Here is a 19,356-nt window from a genome sequence, read left to right as displayed (position 1 = left end):
TTAACAAGCCGCACATGCCCCAGGGCCTTTGCCCTGGCTGCCCCTTCCGCCTGACAGTCTCCACACCAGCTATCTGTGTGGCTTATTCCCTTTCTTTATTCCAGTCTTGGTTCAAATGAGGGCTTGACCCACCAGCTTCCCCAGCTACAGCCGAACACAGCCCTCGCTCCTGCTCTGCTTTTCTCCATGGTGCTCACTGCCATCCGTCCATCTCCTCTGCACCTGTCTTCCTCTGCTAGAATTTCACGGCTCAGACGAGGACTTTTGTTGTCTTGCAAGAAGAGTGGATGCGGGTGACGAAGGTGGAGAACACCACCTGTCACGTTGTCCTCCATCAGAGAAGACAAAAGGACAGGGTGATGTGATGCTAATAAATCCTGTAGCTGTTAAGTGGTTTGAAAATGTATGTAGGAGATCTTAAGATCACAGTAGTGTTAAGGAGGGAATGTTGTCTTCCAAATAAGTTCTAAGTGTTAGATCCAGGCAGATCATAGTCCGAGTGTGTCAAAAACCATCAGGGATGAAGCTTCTCTAAATGATAATGGCAACAGACTATGTTCGCGGGGTTTTAAGTTCACCTACCAAAGAAGCCAAGTCTCTGGTTGATGAAAAACTAAAACTGTACAATGTGTTGCTTACTAGACATCCATCGACACAGAAAGGAAGGATTAAAAACAGAAGGAAAACAGATAAGGCATACCTAATTTACAAAATTAGATAAAAGGTCAATTGATTTTGATAAAAATATTAAGAATAATGAATACATGACATTAATTAAACTTTTTGTATAGGGTCAAATAATATAGCATCAAGGCATCTTAAAATCTATTGAAAAGAACAGTGAAGATGGTTGGATAATAATTTTAAAAACCCCATAATAATTATAAGGAGAGACATTAATTCAAGAAACACAAATAAAATGAGGGCAGGGGGAAAGATGTTAGTATAAATTAAAAAAAAAAAAGCAAACAGGCATATGTAGGACTCTTGCCAAGCAGGAATTACTCATCTCTGTGAAAAATTTTCTGTAACAAGGGAAGATATAAATAAAAATGATAAAATCTTCCAATTAAAAGATTACCCTTTGATCCAAATACAAAAGCAAATGGACACTAAACAAAGCCCCGAAGAAAATCTAAATGAACTTCAAAGAGCGGAAGCTTTCAGAGGCTTCATTCCTTAGTAGGCAGAGGGGAAAAAAAAAAAAAAAAAACGAACAGAAATTATAGAAATGAGAAATACAACCAAGCACTAGTGCTTTCAAAATAAGGGCACGACCAATAACATGCACGCATTGGTGCAAATCTAAAGTCAGAGCAGAAAGTCCGTATAAAGTGAGTTAGAAGTGAAAAGGGGATAAATGATAATAATGGCTTTTGGGGGCTTCTCTGCTCAGTTGTCTCTTTCCAGGTTTGCAGTGGAGGTCCCCGCCCGTAGGGAGCAAGGATGCATGTGCGCATGAATGTGAGTGTGTGTGTGTGTGTGAGTATGTAAATGTGTGTGCACGCATGACTGTGTGAATGTGTATGTGTGAGTGTGCAGCTGTGTGCGTATGCGACTGTGAATGTGTGAGAGTGTGCATGTGTGTATGTATGATTGTGTACATGTGTGCATGATTGTGAGTGTTGTGTGTGTAAATGTGTGCGCATATGTGAGTGTGCAAGTGTACACATGCGACTGTGTGAATGTATATATGTGCGAATGCATGACAGCGTGCATGCATGTGTCTGTGTGTGTACATGAATGTGAGTGTTGTGTGTAAATGTGTGTGTGAATGTGTGTCAGAGTGTTATGTGTGTGATTGAGTGTGTGCATGTATGTGAGAATGTGTGCAGGTGTGAATGCGAATGCCTGTGTGAGTGTTGTGTGTGACTGTGTGCATGTGGGTGAGAGTGTGTGTGCCACCGTGGCCTGCTTGTCTTCAGCGCGGGGAGTGGTGGGGACAGCTGGCAGGGGACACGGGGGCCGGGGCAGCCCAGCTCGCGCCTCAGCAGAGCATCCCCGGCCTCGGTTTCCCTCTGGGCGCCACACCTGCCCGGGAAGGTGGCTCCTGGTCACCCAGGCTCCCTCCCGTCGCTGGGAGACCGTCCCCTTTCAGCTCTTGGAAGGACACGATTCACCGTGTGGCAATAGGGAAATAATGTTGAAAACCACGTACAGAATGAAGAGGTGCTGAATGGCACCCCGGACGGCAGGGGCTCCCCCCAAGGCGAAAGCACCGGGCGCAACCTGGACGTGGACTCCGGCTGCACTCTGTGGTGCCCGGCCCTGGTCCCCGCTGCTCGTGGCTTGGTGGCTGGGGTGGGCTTGATGGCTGGGGTGACTGGGGTGGCCAGGGTGGCTGTGGCAGCCGGGATGGCTGGGGTGGCCGTGGCAGCCAGGGAGGCTGGGGTGGCCGGGGTGGCCGGGGTGGCTGTGGCAGCCAGGGTGGCCGGGGTGGCCGGCCGGGGGACTGTGTTCGGTGCCTGCCTGCGCCCTCTGTCTTTGCTGACACGGGTGGGGAGGGTGCGGATGGCAAGGGCGACTCTAAGCGCTGAGCCGCCGACGCTTCCCTCCCCCTGAGTGAGACTGAAAAATAATGGATAGACTCTGAGACGCCGCTAGGCCCCCGGCCCCCGCCGCCTGCACCGGGCGCCCCGCTGCCCCCGATCGGCCACCCTGTGGGGCAGGCGGCCTGGGGCCCGCGCCGGCTGGGCGGGGAGACGGCGGGGACGTGCGCCCTGCCGGGGAAGGAGCCTTCCCGCCGGTGTCTGGCCGCCGCCTCCCCCGCTGCAATCCCGGCTGCCCACACCTCCGGCCCCATCCATTTATGTCGGGGCTCCGGGTCCCAGGTGCCCCGGCCCTCGGCTCAGGCTGCTGCGTGACTTTGAACTCCCCACCTCGGGGCCCTCGTTGCCAGTTGACAGCTCACTTGACTGACCTCCTTTTAAGCCTCCCCAGTTTATCACGCTCCACGTGTGAGCTTGATCATTTTTCTCCCGCCTCCCTTGTCTGCTGCTGTTGCTTCCAGGGCATTTGCAGCAAGGCGCGCACAGCCCCTCTGTAAGCTGCAAGGGAGCGAGGCCAGGAGAGGGCTGAGCAGACATTTAAGTGCTCTTTGGCTGACAAGGATCCCCAAAGGGGAGATACGAGCGAGAGCACACACGGGGGGCGCCCGGGCTCCGCTGGCAGAGCCGCATCTCGTCTCGGCGCCACGTAGGCCCAAACCTGCCCGCCAGCCTCCCCCAGCAGGTGGAGGTGTGAGTGTCGAGGGCCACTGAACACGGGGAAGTGTCCTAATGCATCACAATTACAGAAACACCTGTGCTAAATACCTTTGTGTGGGTCGGTTGTGTGAATTCACGGGGTGTTCAATTGCCTCCGAATTTCTCATTTCCACACCGTCAACAAGCCGCAGGTGTGCACGGCGTGAGCCGGCGAGGCTGTGATATGGAGGTCTGTGCTGACAGATCCGCAGCCAGCCTGCATTTGTCCTCCCCGGTGCCACGCACCCCGGATCTATTCCAGTACTGACGGAGGGCTTGGAGGCGATTTGTCACATCAGAGCCGCCTCTCGGCTCCCGGCATCCGGAGAACGGAGGTGAGAGCGAGAAGGGAAACGCGTGGAGAGGACGGAGCTCGTGGGGCTCGTGGGGCTCGTGGGGCTGCTGCCAGCTGAGGCCTCATCTGAAGGGAGCTGGGGAGCCAGGGCCTGCCCCACAAGAAGCTTCCAGTCAAGGGAATTGCTGGCCCAGGGGACACGGGCCTGTGGCCACATCTGGCCTGTGGACTGGATCTCACTGTTTAAAAGCATGTTGCAAGGATCCCTGGGTGGCGCAGCGGTTTAGCGCCTGCCTTTGGCCCAGGGCGCAATCCTGGAGACCTGGGATCGAATCCCACGTCGGGCTCCCGGTGCATGGAGCCTGCTTCTCCCTCTGCCTACGTCTCTGCCTCTCTCTGTGTGTGACTATCATAAATAAATAAAAATTAAAAAAAATAAAAAAATAAAAGCATGTTGCAGTCCTTACGAACATTAGATGCCAAGCTCGTTCACCACTTAACCAGAGATCTCTGGCTTCTTTCCACCAATCAAATCCATCCCAGGGGATCCGCATCACCCCATTTAAAGCATCGGCGTTGATCCCCACTTGGCAGGTGTCCACTCCCTTAGATGTCCTTGCTTCACCCCTCATGGGGCCCCGCAGGTGGCTGGGTTGGTGGCGGACAGCTAGGAACACTGTTCCTTCCACACGGGCATGCGGGCAGCCTGCTTGGTGAATGGCACCCTCCCCGGGCAGCCCCTGAGAGAGGGCTCAACGCCTCCCAGGGCGCTGACTGTTACACGCAGATCCGTGCGGATAATTGTTCTTGAGGCTGTCCTGATTCAGAAATATGATCTTGGCAATCACGGCTGGCGGCGTCCTGGATCGGTACCTACATGCTTTCTAGTTGGTTCCTATCTGACACCAGTGGTGCTTCTGTGGCCGCCCTGGATGCTCCCTGCGTGGCTGAGACGACTCCAGCAGCCATGAGACCTTTTGTGCCTGGGGCCAGCGCTCCTTGCGGGCTGGGGACCTGGGGCCGGCCTGCGTGACCTCCGACCTCACGGGACCCTTGTGGCGGGACGAGGGCACGGTGCGGATGAGGGTGGAGTGGTTTGTGTGTGCCGTCACCAGATGAAACATGGGATGCCGAGGTACATTTGGACTTGAGATAAATGAGTAGTTTTTAGTAAAAACATGTCCCAGACATTGCATGAGGGACGTATAGACACAGATTAAAAATTGCCCGTAGTTTAGCTAAAAGACGCAAATTGAACTGGCTAGCCTATATTTTTGTTGCGTCTGTTCTTTTACATCTGCCAACCTTATTTCGATTCTGAAGGATGATGCCCGAGGTCTGGAGGCTTCTTCTCATGCCCTCATTTCTTGGGCTGCGGTCCAACTTTGCACATCTGGATCGGGCACCAGGCATCCAGAAGAGGCTGTCGTGGGTGTCTGGGGGCCACCCTCCTCCTCTAATTGGCTGTCAGCGTTTCTTCCTGGGTGCCGTCAGCTCCGTGCAGCTGCTCTACCAGGGCACAGCTTCCTGAATAAATAAACACAGCCCTTAACGAGGTTGGGTTTGGCTACTTTGATGCAAGAGGAGGTTGCATGGGCCTCCAGAAGGTATGACGCCGTCAGAGCGCCCTTGGCTCGTCTTGGGCCTTCAAACATTTAACAATCTTGTGTTTACATCATCCTAAGGGCGTCAGGCTCTACGAAGACGGAGTATGTTTTCAATCAGATAGGCATTTATCGAGCACCTCCTGTGCGTCGGGGACCATGCTAAACCTGGAAGCCCAGCAGTGAGCAGGACCTGAGGCGTGGATGCGACTCTTGGGGTGCTTCAAGCTCACCAGGGACGTGCATGAAGGTTACAGAATGGGGGTTGGGGGCAGGGCCGCAGCACATCCCACCAGGGGCTCCTCAGAAAGGATGCTTGACTTAGGCTTTCAGAAAATGCTTCCCGGCAACGGTGGCATGTGGGGCCTGGCAGGAAGGGAGGCCAACTGCTCCAGGCAGAGGGATGATGGCAGCGTGGGTGGGTGCCCAAGGCCAGAGCTTTGTCTGAGAGGAGGTCGGCCTGGGGTGGGGCCGGGTGGGGTAAACCCCCCAACCCTGAAGGAAGAATGGCTGAGAGCCCCTGTATGTGTGCAACTCCTTCCTTTTCTCTCTGCTCTCCTGAAGGCGTGGTCTCAAGTGGATCATTTGATGACAACTCAAGTGACTCACGTCCATGGCCAATATCCTCGCCTCCTTTCTCTCCATCCCCCTGCCGGGGAAGCTCCAGGCCTGGTTCAACCCTGCTGGCCTCTCACCCTCTGCTGCAGCTGCCAAGATGGATGTCACCCACCGGCCAAAGCCTACAATCACGCAATCATGGAGACTGGTCTCCACTGAAAGTCCAAATGACATCAGCCAGATAGTCAACCCACCTGCCCCCTCCTCTGTCATCTTTCACACTCATCAGCGGGATCACTTCACACCCTCTTCTCTCCCACGGAGCACCCCCCGCCCCCACTACCAATCTCCCAGGTCTAGATTTGGGTGACTTGTTTTTTGACATTCAAGGGTCAGCTGAAGGTTTGTGGATTTGCTCAGGAGTTCATGGCTCCTCTGCAGGAGAGCTTGGACCCCAGACTCCTGATAGGCTTTGCACCAACCGTGTGCCACCACCCTTGTGGTCTATACCCCGAGCCTACTGGCTGCACCATGCTGAAGCGACCTGGGCACATTGCCTAGAGCATAGAGAAGGATGCACTGGGCCTTTGGGGGCCTCTGGTTACTCATCATATTCAAGAATTGTTAGTGTGTTTGCCAATGGAGAAAGGGAGGAGGGGAAGTTGACTAAGAGGGTTGCCACATGAGGACAGGCAGAGGTTGGGGTGTTGCTGCCACAGCCAAGAGTTTGCTTGAGGTTGCCAGCCATTCCTAGAAGCTAGGAGAGAGGTGTGGGATGCTTTGTCCCTTTGAACCCCCCAAAGGAACTAACATTGCTGACGCATGGCTTTTGGACTTCTGGGCTAGAACTCTGAGAGAATAAACTTACTGTGTCAGGCCACCCACATTGTGATCAATTGTTACTGCAGCCCCAGAAAACCTGATACGATGATAAGCCAACATGGTGGTGGTGGTGGTGGTGGTGGTGGTGGTGGGCAGGCGGTGGTGGGGGGCAGTGGTATCATGGAGCTCATTGGCTTAAAGTAAACAAGCAGAAAATGTAATGCTTTAAAATTTTACTGCATTTGTGGTCCCTGGGTGGCTGAGCGGTTTAGCGCCTGTCTTCAGCCCAGGGCACGATCCTGGAGTCTCCAGATCGAGTCCCACGTCGGGCTCCCTGCATAGAGTCTGCTTCTCCCTCTGTCTGTGTCTCTGCCTCTCTCTCTCTCTCTCTGTCTCATGAATAAATAAATAAATAAAATTTTTACTGCATTGGGACACATTGGCTGATCAATTCTGTTGTTGACCCATTGAATAAATATGTGAAGATTGTATAACACAAGGGGGAAGGCACCTGGAGTGCCGGCACAGGACAGGCAGGCGAGGTCACCCACAGCTGGGGCCCGGCTGTGCATTTCTAAGTGTTCCGACTTCCGTGGTGATGAAGCTGGAGCGCTAATGTTTTGCAAATTTTGTTCCTGAATCCTTTTTGCAAACTCTGTTTTGGGTAAGAGACAGAAATCTATCAAACGCCACACAGATTAACTTATCACGGAGCTAAATGGGCTGTCAGTGTGGGGAGACCGTGCTTGGCCCAGTGAATTCAAATGCATGTAAATTTCCCTGGTGGCAAAGTTGAGGATGGTGGAGCTGTCAGATGGTGACATGTGGAAATACATTAACAGTGTTTAAAATATATTTGAAGGGGCCGCCTCATATTTTGATAACACGCTCACCGACAAATGATTTGTGGGGATGGGAGATTCTGACCTCCTCATCCATTCCAGAGGAATCTTTGTAATGAGCCCCCAGTATGTCGGGTGTTTTAGTTCTAAAACAATTACCGATGCCAGCCTGCACTGGCGAAGGTCCCCCGTGTCACTGATGTGTGGAGCTGGGTTCTGATAGCCTGCTTGTCAGCATCACTCTCGATTACAAGGAAAGTGATTAAAAACTTCAAAAGAACCAATTATATTGTGTTATACGCCAGTGCTGTGGCTCCTCAATAAGAAAGACACTAGCTCCTCCACCTAACAGGGCCTCGTGTTTTTAGTCTTGGGTATTTGTTTGGAAAGGAGATGTCCTTGACTTATTGTAATGATTCTCAGTGTTTAAGGGAAAGGCGTTCCTAAGAGCTGTACTGTGTCTGTTTAAAGGGATGGGAACATGTCTGTTTATGAAGGGAGTTGGTTTTAGTTATTAGAGGCGTGCTGACCTCCTGAGTTTTCAAGGGAGGCTGCAAAGATATGTGATACTTCACTGGTGTATCTAGGTGCCCTATAACCTCCAGCTTCCTGATAAGGTCTCCTCCACTTCCTCCCTACCCATGACAGGTGAGCTTCAAAATTGGCACTCATGGACCAGCCTTACCTGCCAGAAAAGAGGTGTTATGTAGCAGCTTGCCCCACCATGACCTAGAAATTAATCCACAAATATCCACCAGCAAAATAAACAGAACGTGTAGTTTCTTTCTTGATATGTTCTTTTAAAATCATACATATTCATGTCTCCACTGATTTGACAGGACAATGAGATAAGTCTTGGTCTGTATCTTACTTGATGCACAAACACACAAGCCTAACAATACATGATGAGGACTATGATCGTGGAATGCACAGAATGCTTTGGAAGCATGGAAGAGTGGTCCCTAATAACCTGTAATAGGGCTAGGAGCGGGATTGGGGCAGGCTCCTGTAGAAAGGCAAGGAGTTGGCCGGATGTAGACGGGCAGAGAAGGATGATTGTGGCTGAGATCCACAAATATGTAAATGTATGAGGGACTAACAATCCTTAGGCACATACTGTGGGCTAGGTCCTGGAACTGAGTTTGAGTATTTGGTGAAAAGTTCAATCTCCTTCAAGGATACCACTAGAAATAACGATGTTGACTAATGAATGAGTGGCCCATGATGAGGGCAGAAATAGAACACCACTCTTTCCAGAAGTAAGTGTGAGACAACAGTGGGCACTGTTGACATCTGGGGCTGGGTAGTTCTTCATTGTCACATACATTGAAGTTTAGTCACAATGCTGGCCCCTACACGTTATGCCAATGGAAACCTCCAACTCCCAAATTATGACAAACAAACATGTGTGCAGACATTGCCAAATGACCCTGCTTGGGAACTACTACTCTGCAGCTGGAAGAAGGGACGATGACACTCTCTCACCTTCCTTTGCCCACCATTCAATGCTCAAGTAGGATATTAGGCTGTAATAAGGGGTTTGACTGGTTCAGATATGCAGCACAGTATTCCTTTCTCACAGAACAGTACAAATGGTCAGAGGCCTCAATGTAGGCTGCCTGTACTGCTCCATGAGTTGTGCAGAGACCCAGGTGTTTCTGCCTTTTTACTTCAGTCTGAAGTGTGGCCCCAGCTGAAGTTTTAACCCAGATCACCACCACCATATCCACTACCAGGTCTTGGAAAGGAATAGAAAAGCACTTGGGGAGCAAGCAATTTGCTTATAAAATTGTCATCAGGGAGCTCCACATCACATCTGTTTGCTTCTCAACAGTGTACACATAGCCATGTCACCATATCTAGATGCCAGTCTAGCAGGGGAATGCAGTTAGCAGCTGGGTTGCCATATCCCCAGTCAAAATGCAGGAGGTTAGCAATTCTAAAAGGAAGAGGGCAGTGTGGATACCAGGGAAAATAAAGAGCCTCTGCGACACTCTACTGGTACTTGGATGGAGACTAGCATGCAAGAGCATTGACATAGATAATGGGGACTGGCAATGGGTAAGAGAAGGTGGTCCCCATCCCAATGCGACTGGTGCTGTAGGGGGAAGGGGGAGAATGATAGGTAAGCAAAGAAACAAATACAGCTCATGATACATGTCTTGAAAGAAACAAATATAATAACTGGTTGAGAAGATTGACTTAGATAGAGTGGGTAGTGAGGGCTTTGCTGTGGAGGTGACATGTGAGATGAATCCTATAAGATCAGAGTGACCAGCCATATGCAAGAGGAGTATGTGTGTGTGTAAAGAGATTTATTGTGAGAAGTCAGCTCACACAATTAGAGAGGCTGAGAAAAGTCCCAGGATCCGCAGTGGACAGGCTGGGGTCCCAGGAGACTCAATGTGTAGCCTCTATTTCTCTCTGATAGGAGAAAACACCAAGGGTTGGCAAAGTAAGCAATACACTTTCATTTTATTAATTTATTTTTTAAAAAAGATTTATTTATTTATTTATTTATTTATTTATTTATTTATTTATGAGAGATACAGAGACAGAGGCAGCGATAGAGGTGGAGGGAGAAGCAGGCTCCATGCGGGGACCCCAAAGTGAGACTCGATCCTGAGACTCTGGGATCATGCCCTGAGCCAAAGTCAGATGCTCAACCACTGAGCCATCCGGGAGTCCCAGCAATAGACTTTTAAATTGCCAATGTGCCAAAGGAAAAACTGACGATGGGAATTGGGAATTGCTTTGGACAAAGCAAGAATGAAAAAATCTACATATTAAAGCCTGTGGGATGCATGTAAGGCTACAATTAGAAGGAAATTCATGACCGTAACTCTGTTTTCATTATTGATTGTGGTGATAGTTCCACAGGTGTATGCATATGTCAACATTTATCAAAAAGTAAATTCTAAAAATGTACAGTTTTATATGTGTCAGTTATATTTCAATAAAGCTGTTTATAAAAGGAAAAGAATAACCAAATAAACCCAAAGAAAATATAAGAAACAATAAAGTAAGGAAATAAAACTATGAAAACAGAAAAAAAATAGAGATGCTCAGTAAAAACCAATGCTCTTCCTTAGAAGAGACTAACAGAGAAAATTCTGATGATTGAAAGAAAGATGAATAGCAAATTAACAATGTCAGGGAGAAGAAAGGGAGATGTTATTAAGAAACTTCATGACAATACATTTGAAAACCTACATAAAAGAATCAATCCCCTAGATACATGATGGCAACACTGAATTAAACAAGATACGTTAATAGACCCAAGGATATTAAATAATTTGAAATGTTTGTTTAAAAGAAATACACAACATATCTGCTTGGATGATTTTATGGGCAAATTATACCAAATATTCAACATCAGCACACCAAGTCCAACAAGAAAAAATTCATGACAACTTGACTTTGTCCTAGGAATTTAAACAAATTTTGTTCCCTTTACTTTTCATTTAAATCTTTAATTTGAAATAGAGACTTTGTTTTCAGAGTTACTCATTTATTAATCAATGTTCACATCTAGTTGTGTTACAGTGGATTTTAGTGCTGGTCTTTGCAGAAGTGAGAAAAACTTTGATATTTACCCACATATTTCCACCTTTGATGTGTAGATTCATATTTCCACCTGGTATAGTGATCTTTCCACCTGAAGAACTTCCTTCTTCATTATTTTAGTGCAGGACTATTGGTTCCCCTCGCAGATTTAGTTTGCTGGGGGAAATCTTGATTTCATCTTTACTTCTGAAAATTCCCTTTACCATTTGTGTATTTCTAGATTTCCTGTTGTAATGATGTTATTCCATTGTCTTCTGGGTTACATATGGACCCTGGAGGTCATGATTTCTTTGTTCCTTTGTATGTAATATGCTTTATATCTCTAACAGTACTTATGGACGTCATTATATCACTAGTGTTCATATGATGTCCTCTGGTGTTTTTATGTTTACTCTGCTTTGTGTTTCTTGACCTTCTTGGGTCCCTGGATTTATATCTTTTACATCAGATTTGGTATTTTTTTTCAGCTACTGTTTTGTCTACTGTTTTCCATCTCCCTTTGTCTTCACCTTTTGAATCTCCAATTATAAGTGTGTTAGACCAGTTGGTATTAAATCACATATCATTGTAGCTGGGTTTTTTTCCCCCAGTCATTTATTATCTCCTTGCCTAGATTGGGTAGTATCTTTATTGTTGTCTTCAGTGTTTCTGATCTTTGCTTTTGATCTCTTCTGCTCGTAATCCAGTCAGTGAATATTTCAATTCAGATAGTGCATTTTTATCTCTAAAAGTTTTGTTGTTATTCTTTTCTTTCTCATTATCTGTAGGTTGCATATTTTTATAGTAGTTTTTGTGGAAGTGTTTGAATGCAATTGTCTGTATTCCCATTTTCTGATTTCTTTCCTGCATATGGGTAATATTTTTCTGCTTCTTCCCATTTTCAAATTTTTTAAAAAATGTTAAGTTAGACACTACATTTTGTGTTGTTGCATACTGGCTTTTGTTGTCTTCCTTCAAATAATGTTGGGATTTTATTTTCCTTGCAGAAAATTAAGTTACTTAAGGATCAACTTGATTATTACAAAGCTTGTTTTTAAACTTTAATGGACTTGTGTTAGAGTCTGATCTAGTTTCTCTCTGTTACCAGAGTGTAACTCATCTGGACCCTTCTCTACTCTGAGTGTTCAATGGGGACCCTATAATCTGGATCTCTGGAGCACTTGTGAGTTCTCCCAGGCATGTATGAATTCTCAGCATAGTTATGCTTATAGTTTCTTAGTCAGTCTCTGAAATTTATCTATCTATCTTATTGAGCAAAATCTAAAAGAGTTCTGTACAGAGTTCTAGAATCTTTCTCTGTGTAGCCCCTTTGTCTTTGACTCTATATCCCACATATTTCAGTTCCTTTAGCCTTAAGGAACTTTGATCTGTTTCCTCAATGCAGCAAGACCCCTGTGCTCTATTTAGCATTTGCCTTCCTATATCAAACTAAAAAGGGCCTTGAGATAGAATCTCAAGGTGATTGTGGGGATTATCTATTTCTTTTTCCTGAGGCTTCTTAGATCTGGGGTGCCCATTGTCTGATGTCTGAAAGGAGCTGGTTTGTCTATTTTGTCTAATTTTCTAGTTTAGATGTATTGAGAGGATGTATATCATGCAGGTTATTCCATCATGTATTTATACAAATATTTTGACATTAAGAGAATAATTTTCATACTAACAGCTTAAAAAGAAAGAAAACCACAATTTTAATAAATGTAAAATAAAATTTGGGTAAAAACTAATGATAAAGATATCTTATGAAATGGATAGTGTTAGTGCCATGAATGGTAGATGAAAAATGGTAAGGTGATGTTGTAGTTCAAAATGAGTTAATTACTATGTTGCTCAGTAATATTCTATTGGACACAAGGAGAAGGAAAATAAAACATATTTTGGACAATAGAGAAATTTAAATGTGAATCACATATCAGGTAATATTCAATCAGGTTCAATGTCTTGGCAAAGAGAATTGTGCTGTGGTTATATGGAAGAAAGCTCTCTGACAGGAAAGAGACAAAAATCTGTGGGTGATTTTCATGATTCTACAACTTACTTTGATTGTTCATTAAAAGTGAATATGTGGTAACTATTGATAATTATGAGTTTGGGTGGAGACTATGTGAGTATACATTATGCTACATTTTTTCATTTTTTCTGTAGTTTTAGAATAAATCAAAATAAAAAGCTTTGAGAAAAAGGGGTAAACTGATAGAAAAAGTAAAAATAATTTTGATGAAGAAAACAATAAAAAATATTGAAAGACATAAAAATAGAACTATTTCATGCTTATAGATGGGAAAACTAAATTTCTTAAAAGGACCAAGTCTACCCATAAGAATTTTGACAAAGCTTCTAAAATGATACTCTGTGGAATTTGACAAGCTGATCCAAATATTTATAAAGAGGGCTGCCCAGGTGGCTCAGTGGTTTAGTGCCACCTTTGGCCCGGGGTGTGATCCTGGAGATCCAGGATCAAGTCCCACATCGGGCTCCCTGCATGGAGCCTGCTTTTCCCTCTGCCTGTGTCTCTGCGCCCCTCTCTCTCTGTCTCTCATGAATAAATAAATAAAATCTTTTTTAAAAAGAATAAATATTTATAAAGCGAAATGGCAAGATAATTTTGAAGAAGAACAATGTAGGATAATTCCCTCTGCCTGCTTTTGGGACTATTTATAGATCTTGATAACTGTAATGGGGAGGATGGTCCGGTGGGTCATTGCAGAGAACACAGGAAGAGACCCCTATGGCATGTCCCTGGGGACTTTATATACAATAGTAGGGCACTATAAATTAATAGGAGACACTAGATCATTATATAGACAGAGCTGTACCAACTGGTTATTCCCATGGAAAACTAAAATAAAATTAGATGCTCACCTTAGATACATACAAAAGTAAATTCCAGCAGAATTAAATACTCATCTATAAAGAACAAAGCTTCATATCTTTTAAAAGAAACTCTTACGCTGTTGGTGGGAATGTGAAATGGTGCAGCCACCCTGGAAAACTGTGTGGAGGTTCCTCAAAGAGTTAAAAATAGACCTGCCCTACGACCCAGCAATTGCACTGCTGGGGATTCACCCGAAAGATACAGATGCAGTGAAACGCCGGGACCCCTGCACCCTGATGTTCATAGCAGCAATGTCCACAATAGCCAAACTGTGGATGGAGCCTCGGTGTCCATCGAAAGATGAATGGATAAAGAAGATGTGGTTTATGTATCCAATGGAATATTCCTCAGCCATTAGAAAAGACAAATACCCACCATTTGCTTCAACGTGGATGGAACTGGAGGGTATTATGCTGAGTGGAATGAGTCAATCGGAGAAGGACAAACATTATATGTTCTCATTCTTTTGGGGAATATAAATAATAGTGAAAGGGAATAGAAGGGAAGGCAGAAGAAATGGATAGGAAATATCAGAAAGGGAGACAGAACATAAAGACTCCTAACTCTGGGAAACGAACTAGGGGTGGTAGAAGGGGAGGAGGGCGGGGGGGTGGGGGTGAATGGGTGGCGGGCACTGAGGGAGGCACTTGACAGATGATCACTGGGTGTTATTCTGTATGTTGGCAAATGGAACACCAATAAAAAATAAATTTATCATTAAAATAAATAAATAAATAATAAATAAATAAATAAATAAATAAAGTAGAATAAATAATAAAAAAATAAAAGAAACTCTTGGAAGATATTGTCACAATTTTGGGGTAAGGAAGGATTTCTTAAAGAAGATGTGAAAACTCTAAGCTATAAAGAAAACAGTTGATGCATTTGATCATATTTTTTAAAGGGGATGTAGTCTCCCAAAATAAAGAAATTTAAAGCTTAAGCCAAAGACTGGGAAGAATCATTTACAATATATATTACTCACTTTTTAAATGATGCTTTAAGATCAAATATAAAACTAGGAACAACCCAATAGTAAAATGGGCAATCTCAAGAGAAAATTGTTAGTCAAGGATGTAGAAATCATGATATATATGTGAAAAATGTTAACTAAAAATAGGGCCAATGCAAAGAAAAGCAAACTGTCAACACCTGAAATTGTAATAATGAGAGGTGGGGAGGCATGGATCAGAGGAACTTTCAAAGTTTGCACAAGGTGATGCAAAACTATCACTGAAGAGAAATTTTGTAGATACACACAGGTGGTGACCAGGGAGACCCTCTTCTGTGTGGGAACGTAGAGAAGCCCTTCGCATGCCCTGTACAGTATGATGGGAATAGCACACATTTGGAGACCATATTCCAACAAATGGAAAAAAAGTACATTTCATAAAATTTTTATATCATGTCTATCAACACAGAATTATAAGGAATTGGCTCATGTGGTTATAGAAGCTCAGGATCTGCAGTAAGAAAGCTGCAGAGCCAATGGTGTAGTTCCTCTTTGTGTCTGAAGTCCTGAGAGCCAGGTGAGCTGATGTTGTAACGTCTAGTCCCGCTCCCAGTCCTAAGGCAGATGGAGACCAATGTTTCAGCCTGAATACAGTCAGTCACTGAGCAAATGGTCTTTTCCTCAGCTTTTTTCTTCTACTCAGGCCATCATAGATCGAAGGAGTTCCATCCACGCTGGGGAGTGTGGTGTGCTTCAATCAATCTACCTACTTGGATGCTAATCTCATCAGATATACCCAAAATAGTGTTTAACCAAATAGCTGGGCACTCCATGGCCCAGGCAAGTTGACAGTTGACATACAAATCTAACCATCACTCTGTGTCTATCTATCTATCTATCTATCTATCTATCTATCTATCTATCTACCAATCACCAACTCTGACGAGCACTATACTTCCAGATACTGGCTGGATTTGCTAGTGTAAGGATCTTGGCCTGGTCCAGCTGTCAGTAAAGGTCCCCCTGGGAAAGGGACATCTCTGGGGGAGCTAGGAGACGAATAAGCATTCCAGACAGGACAACAAGCACAAAAGATCAAAATCCTGGCACCTTGAGTAGCCTGATGCCCATGGTGGTTCTTGACTTCATTCTTGAGTTTTAAAGTGAGCTTCTGGCAACATTCATGGGTTGCACAGTAGAATAATCCTGGGTGGTGGGAGCAGGGCGGCAAGTGGATCTCCAAGCGCAGAGCTGCTCTGGGGCTCTGCATGACTCCAGGGCACCATGGCAAGGTTGGAAACGTCCTTTTATCTGTGGCATGGAGTGGGGCCACCTCCTTGCCTGGGGAGCACCCATATCTTGGTGGTAGGCTTACTGTGTACTGTGTATATAAGCTGTGCTCTCTCCTTGCCCACAGCAGGAGAAGCTGGATCTTCTTAGGAAGCCGTCTGTTCCTGTATCCTGCCAGGAACCAAGAAGGTTGTTTCTGGGCCCTTTTGTAGTGTCTGTTTTGACAGGGGATGAAGACCCCTCAACACAGGAATCTCTAGAAGCAGCTCCGCATTATACTCCCCACTGTCTCTAAGACAGCACTGGGCAGCCCTGATGTGCTCACATTTCACATCAGACTTTAAAAAGTGGCCTGCAAGGAATTCTGCAGAACTAACTGGAGTTCAGTGCCATGATGTGGGTTTCCTTTTTATTGTTATTCTGCAAATGCCCCCCTCCTTGTCCAGCTGTAAACAGGTGAGCCCTGTGCTGGCCTAGGATGATGCTCTTTCTGTGGTTGGTATGCGTGCAAGAACCCGAAGTGCAGGGAAGCCAAAACATGGCCTGTGCATCACCACAACAGAGCATCAAGCCCACCTCCCACACCCCAGGGAGCCCAGGGCTCTAATAGTGGTACCCAGAGCAGGGACTCATCCCTGCTTAGAAAAGAATGTGGTGAGGCAGCAGTAGATGGATAGTCAAGTGAGGTCCCCACCGACCTTAACCAGCCACCAGTGGCTGAAAACCTTGATGAATGAGCTCATAGACTTGAGAGTTGGGAGTAGCACACCTGTTTTCCCAATGTCAGCCCATGCATGGCATCATCGTACCTTCAAAACATCTTCCAGGTAGGGGCTTCCTAGACCCTTGCTGTCAGAGGCTTTGGTTGCACCCAGATATGGTCGCTTATTGATGTGGTTGTTGGATAAGTTGCTCTATCTCTGTGAGCCACGGTATTGCCAACTAGAGATAGAATACGAACACCCACGTCTCTGGTTGCTGGGAAGGTAAGAAGCTGAAGCACATGCTTTGCCTGGTACCCTGAGGATGCGAGTCAAGTCGTCATCAGTATCAACCATGCGACTATGTCAATATATGTTTTTCTCCTTCGCTTATCCAAATAATGGTTTTGTTTTGTTTTTTTTTTCCAAAGCAGCTCCTAGATTGCCAACAGATGGATTGTTTGCCGGGATATTATCAGGTGAGATCTTAGGAAACTCAATTTCCTCTAGTGGTCGGGCATTGGAAAGCCCTAACTTGCACAATTTTCCTCCTCGAATACCCCAAAGGAATCATAATGCCCTCAAGGACTCACACTGTTTTTCTGGGTAACATAGGCGTATTCCGCAGTGGCATCCACGATTCCACTCACCAGGGTCCTTTTTCCCTACTAGAAGATTGGTTTGCACTGGCTACTGTGAGTCATCTCTGTCGCCTTGTCTTAATCCCAAGTGGAGGAAATGGGAAATCCTTGTAAAAAGCTGGTGCTAAAATCTCTGACAGTCCCCACTCCCTCCGGTCTGGCTTGGGCTCCCATGAGTCTCTTCCTTTCCTTCCCTGGTCCCCCGAAGGCTTTGAAATCAACAACTAAACCACAGGCTGCAGTGGAAATAAAATATAGTTCTAATTTTCATATTTATTTGTAAAGATTTAAACATGTTTTCCTGCAGCCCTGCAGCAAGCTCGACTCTGTTCTCTAAAAACTATCGGGAAATGACATTTTAATTCTTCTTTTGAAAAACTGGATTGTAGATAACAAAACATGCGGCGACAGAAGTCATTAAAATGCATATTGTAAAATTGAAACTTAAGTGTCAAGTTTTTATAGCAGTCTGTCAAACGCTTGACAATTAAAATAGCTATTTTTAAAATTTTAATGAGACACAATAAGGATAAAATGTGCATGGAGATTGCATTTTCAAGACTGTACATTTTTAGCATAACAAGTCCATTCAGTATCATTACGATAATGCCCCATTTGTAAAATTCACCATCTATTTTTAATTAAATTAGTAAATGTCATTTATTATGGGTATTATATTTATTAATCTTTAATATTTAATTTAAGATGACTTTTCTGAGTAAAAGACAACTTAGCACAAAGCAAGTTGACACTCCAGGTTGTCATGGCTTTGCTTTTCAGGCGGCAATAAATACGTTTCATCCCTCATTTCTTATAGTTAAATCTTGAATCAGTTTAAAAATGTCTTTCCTCTCCTGCAAGATATAGACTAATGTTCTGCTGTTCTTGTTTGTTTGAAATAATCATCATTCCTCATTCTCTCATCATGTAATAATTTCCTGAGTTCTCCTATGACCAACATTTCTGCTGATGTCTGTTAATGTGCCTTTTTTGGTCCTTTTTTTTTATATCAAAATGACACTTTAGTTTAGAAAGTAGGCTGTTGAAGGTGTCACATGATTCCATCATACCTGTTAGACGAGCCCCCATGATCATCCTGGGCTTCCTGGACACTTGTCAGTGCAGCCCAGGAAAGGAGACCACAGGGGAGAAGCGGGGTGCCCTTCAAAACCAGTAACATTTCTCCTCTACAGATGACTTAGAACCTGTCTTGTTATTTAGAAATATATTTAGAATCCTAAGCTGGTTTCATTTAGGTGATAAGGATGAGAAAAAATCCAGTGGTGAGTAGCGTGAGGGAGGAAGTCTGATTAAAACTGCCTCTCCTTTATCCCTTCATCTATTAAAGACTGGAGTACGGGGATCCCTGGGTGGCTCAGGGGTTTAGCGCCTGCCTTTGGCCCAGGGCGCCATCCTGGAGTCCCAGGATCAAATCCCAGGTCGGGCTCCTGGCACGGAGCCTGCTTCTCCCTCCTCCTGTGTCTCTGCCTCTCTCTATATATGTATGTCTATCATAGATAAGTAAATAAAAAAATCTTAAAAAGAAAAAGACTGGAGTATGTTCATGTCCACATGTCTGTGCATATGCCTACATGAGCTAAAAGGAACCCAGATGTTGGGGATTCCATATCTGGGTCACGTGGACTGTGCCCCAGGCCTTGGGGGTGTGCTATGGAGCTTTTGGGGCCACCCTGGAGCCATATCCCCTTCTCCTCTGCCTGCAGCCACAGCAGTACTAGTGACCAACTTCGGATTAAAGACAGGACCTCGGTACCTTCTCCTTATCATCCTCAGGTGGGCACCTCAGCATATCCCAGAAGTGATACTTCACAACACAGACCTCTCAGTGAAGGAACGAACCCCCAGACCAGGGATTCCAAAGAACCAAAGATCTCATTGTCATGCAAATATTGGCAAAGTATCAAAAAGAAATGAAAGGGCGAGTCGGGAGCACACATGGATCAGTA

At 45.3% G+C, this 19,356-nt stretch overlaps 1 long non-coding RNA gene across 4 annotated transcripts in view; it reads left to right on the top strand.

Moving 5' to 3' along the window:
* LOC144300758 (uncharacterized) overlaps positions 1–1,463 on the top strand; it is a 30,988-nt gene extending 29,525 nt beyond the window's left edge. For 2 of the 4 annotated variants that reach the window (XR_013367539.1, XR_013367538.1), the window contains exon 3: positions 105–1,461. This is a non-coding gene — a long non-coding RNA (uncharacterized LOC144300758). Of the gene's footprint in view, positions 1–104 lie in introns of all 4 variants that reach the window. The other 2 variants (XR_013367537.1, XR_013367536.1) reach the window with 2 other exon arrangements.
* Positions 1,464–19,356: the final 17,893 nt, after the last annotated feature.

Source organism: Canis aureus, chromosome 29, assembly GCF_053574225.1.
Source record: "Canis aureus isolate CA01 chromosome 29, VMU_Caureus_v.1.0, whole genome shotgun sequence".
Taxonomy (NCBI): domain Eukaryota; kingdom Metazoa; phylum Chordata; class Mammalia; order Carnivora; family Canidae; genus Canis; species Canis aureus.
The sequence above is the reverse complement of the archived record's forward strand: the minus strand, read 5'-3'. Positions and strand labels throughout refer to the sequence as shown.